Below are 4,063 nucleotides of genomic sequence, written 5' to 3' on the forward strand. Positions count from 1 at the left end.
GTCTCAGCAGCTATGTCTGAGTCCAACTTGAAATGATATCGTAAAATCGTTCCATGATGCACATGTGCCTCCCGTTGTATCTCCGTATCTTCCAACAACCTTTCTTTCCTATGAAGCTGGTTCGAATAAGTCAATCCCACCCACGACCATACGTCTTGCATTTTGCATGTAAGTTTGTGGCTCGGACTCATAAACAGTGTAATCGACTTTCTAGAGATAGTGTAACTCCTAGTTGCTGCGACGACCAACTTTCTAGAACTGTATTCTATTCCGATCCTAAACTCTCTATCCTTAGAATCAACAACACCTACAAAAAAATAAATTGTCACTCATTGATCCGTCCAAAATATAAATTAAAGAAAACATGTTACTCACTCCTCATACATGCATGCAAGGGATGCTACCTCGGAAATCTAGTTTTTCACATAGATGCGGCATTTGGTGGTTGGTCCAGTATTATCAGGGGTCAAAGAGCCAGAACCCAACCTTGAATCCTGCCCCAAACCATCAGGTGTTGCACATCTAGATCCAAGTCTTGAGGTCAGACCCGCACCATCAGGTGTCAAAGATCCCAAACCTAATCTTGAACCTTGTCCTGTAACATCTAGTGTCAAGGATCCAGAACCCACCCTTAAACTCCATTTTCGAGAAGAGAAGTGTTTAAATCCCAATATCCTTGGTGATTCTCCCTTGTAGAACTCAAGAGTTAGGCATTTCTCGGGTTAAGGAGTACAGGTTTCGGAAGTTGAAATTGCTGATCCAGGGGATATGAATTGGTCACCTGGGCTCCCAGGATGTTGTTGATAAGGCTAAAATTCATAATTGTGTAATGCAAACTTTTGGTGATAAGGTGCACGTGTGTCTCGCGTTGTATCTCTGTATTTTCCAACAACCTTTCTTTTCTATGAAGCTGGCTCGGATAAACCAATCGCACCCACATCATACGTCTTGCATTTTTCATATAACGTTTGTGGCTCGGACTCATAAACAGTGTAATAGACTCCTTTATAGATAGTATAACTCCTAGTTGCTGCGACGACTGACTTTCTATAACTGTATTCCATTCCGATCCTAAGCTTTCTTTTCTCAGAATCAACAACACCTATAGAAAAAATAAATTGTCATTCATTGATCCATCCAAAATATAAATTAAAGAAAAACATATTACTCACTCCTCACGTACCTATGTTCGCATATTCGGAGAATTTTGGTACATGCATGACGTCAAGATCCAAGCTATGCATAAAAGGTGGAACGTCCATCGGTTGACTAACTGCGAGTGGAACCATGACATTTTCCATGATTGCCTCACCTCCTCCATCACCATCCTCGTTCTTGTCACTGGCTTCGTAGGTAGCTTCGAAGTCCTTTTCGCTATCATTATTGTTCATTCCTTTGTACACTTCAACTCTATCATCTTCCTTGTCTGAGTCATGTTGAGTCTCATTTGCATCTATATATTCAAACTTGACATACAACTCAATCTTTGGCTGTTGAACTTGAGTTTGTTGGTATATGGAATATACGTTGCATACTTGTTTCGTCAATGATTGGTATAATATCAAACTGTATCAGGCCGCTGAATACGATAACGAGATTTCGATGCAGAATATTGCTCATCCTCTTTAAGATATCACCCTCTATTCTCTATCCTTTGAGAGAGACCGTAATGTAGCTCCGCAAACGTCATAGTGTATGAAACTACAAACGAAAATGGATTCTCACATGCAAAACTCACCCCCTCATGAGTATTTCGGATAATCTTACCGTTGTGATATACCACCATATTTATGGTACCCTCTCATCACACCAACAACATACTCAAACAACTCTCATTTTCGCAATGAAATGATAACAAATTTCGCCTTATATAGACAGATCACCCAACACACAAGTCATGTGTTCAAAAAACAACGAATCAACACGTGACACGTGTCCAACACACCCCTACATGTTAGTCAGGATATCGCCATATGGCACTACATCCCCCACATGTTGTATTCAATCTCGCCATATGGCTAATACATGTCCCGCATGCTGACACAGCATGTCCCTTGCGTCTTGCCCATGTCCTATCTGCCATTATTATCAGAACCGGATCGATCGATTCGACCAAAAAATCGGTAATTAACAAGATAGAATATCCATCCATCTGCAATTATACCAAATAACTTTATTTTCAGTAAAAACACCAACAATTTTTTTCATATAGAAAAAAAGTTAGCCATAAATTGATATTCTCAAAATTTCACAAATTAAAATAAAGCAAACAAAAAATCTTAGGCCAAAGTAAACGTTTCCTCCGCTTAGCTGGTGTGTCGTGTGTTAGATTAGGAATTGGAATTCCCCTACCCCGTGTGGCCGTGTCCCTTGTGTAAAGGAAATAAATAATAAAAAAAGACAAAGTAAATTACATTTTTCTCCCTAGGGTAAAAAACAAATAAAAAGAGGACTTTCTTTTCACTAATGGAGATGGAGATGCCTTGTGTGACTCTTTCGTTCTCCAATTATTAAGAAGCGCGTACAATTTATTAGACCATAAAATATTGATATTGTTGTTCAACTAATTGTGTTTTTTTTTTGGTGTCTTCAACTTCTTGTGTTTAGAAGAGAGTGATGTTTTTCTTTTCAGTTATGGTAAGTTGATTAATAATTTTATCCCATAAAAATAAAAAAAAATATTATTTTATTGAATGCTAAATGGACTAATACTAATTAATTATTGAATGGTAAATAAGTTCTTTTTTTTTTCCGAATTGTTTCAAGTTTGCCTTAAAATAAGTTAAAGCTTTTAAATTTTAATATTAGAATTTATATATTGGTGACAAAAAAGACAAATATGAAATATGTGATATGATCTATATATGTATATATAACGTCTTTAATGGTGAAACGAGTAAACTCAGTCAATAATTCAACATATATTCAACAAAACAACAAGTCAGTCAACATATTTATATGTTCTTGTTACGCGCTTATATTATTAAATGAAAAAAAATGAAAGGGAGAATAAAGCCTTAGCTTTCTCCTGAAAAGTTTTAAGGCAACTACTCTCATGAAAATGCCAAAAACATCTTTTTATGATGATTCTTGTTTAAAAAGTATAATTTATTTATTTAACAACACTTTAAATAAAGATAACACTTTTACTTCAAATAAAATCAAGCCCTACAATCTATCATCCAATGGTCAAAATGATATATCTTCACATGATGATAATCATTAAATCTTCATTGGAGTACCTACCAAGTTTTAATATTCGAAAGCGGACTTAACTAAAATATGTCTGACATCGACAAGAAGTCTAATATGTGTTAAGGGGGCAAGACTTAACTTTCTCAAGTCAACCGAAAAAATAAATAAATAAATAAATAACTAAAAACACATATTAAAATTATTATTACTAATTTTTTTATTTTTATTTTAATAAACATAAGAAAAAAATCCAATTTAGATATGATAAATTAAGAAGTAATATTAGAGAAATTCATATTTGTATATGTTATCTTGAAATAAATTAAATGTTTAATTACTGTGTTGGTTTTTATAGTTTCGTAAAATTTTTAATTAGGTGTTTATATTTTTTTTTCTTTTAATTGGGTTCATGCACCAATTTTTTTTTCAATTAATCCCTCTTAACAGTAATTGACTTAATTTTATAGGGATCAAACTAAACAAAAAAATTGGTGTAGGAACCCAAATAAAAGAAAAAAAAATTATAAGGACCCAATTAAAAAAAAATTTGGTACAAGGACTCAATTAAAAGAAAAAAAAGTATAAGAACCTAATTAAAAATTTCATGAAACTATAAGAACTAATAGAAGAGTAATTAAACCTAAATTAAATAGTAGATATTATCTTATAAAATAAAAAACATACTCTATGAAATTTTTGTGGCAAGCAAGATTAATTAAAATACAACCATCCACTTCCATTTCAAATCATTATTAATTAAATAATAACAAGTGTTTTTTTTATTTTTTTGAAAATATGTAACGTAAAAAATCAAAGTATTAGGCAGGTATTAATATCGAAAATATTCACATATTATTATTATTTAATC

This window comes from Arachis ipaensis, chromosome B02, assembly GCF_000816755.2.
Source record: "Arachis ipaensis cultivar K30076 chromosome B02, Araip1.1, whole genome shotgun sequence".
NCBI lineage: Eukaryota > Viridiplantae > Streptophyta > Magnoliopsida > Fabales > Fabaceae > Arachis > Arachis ipaensis.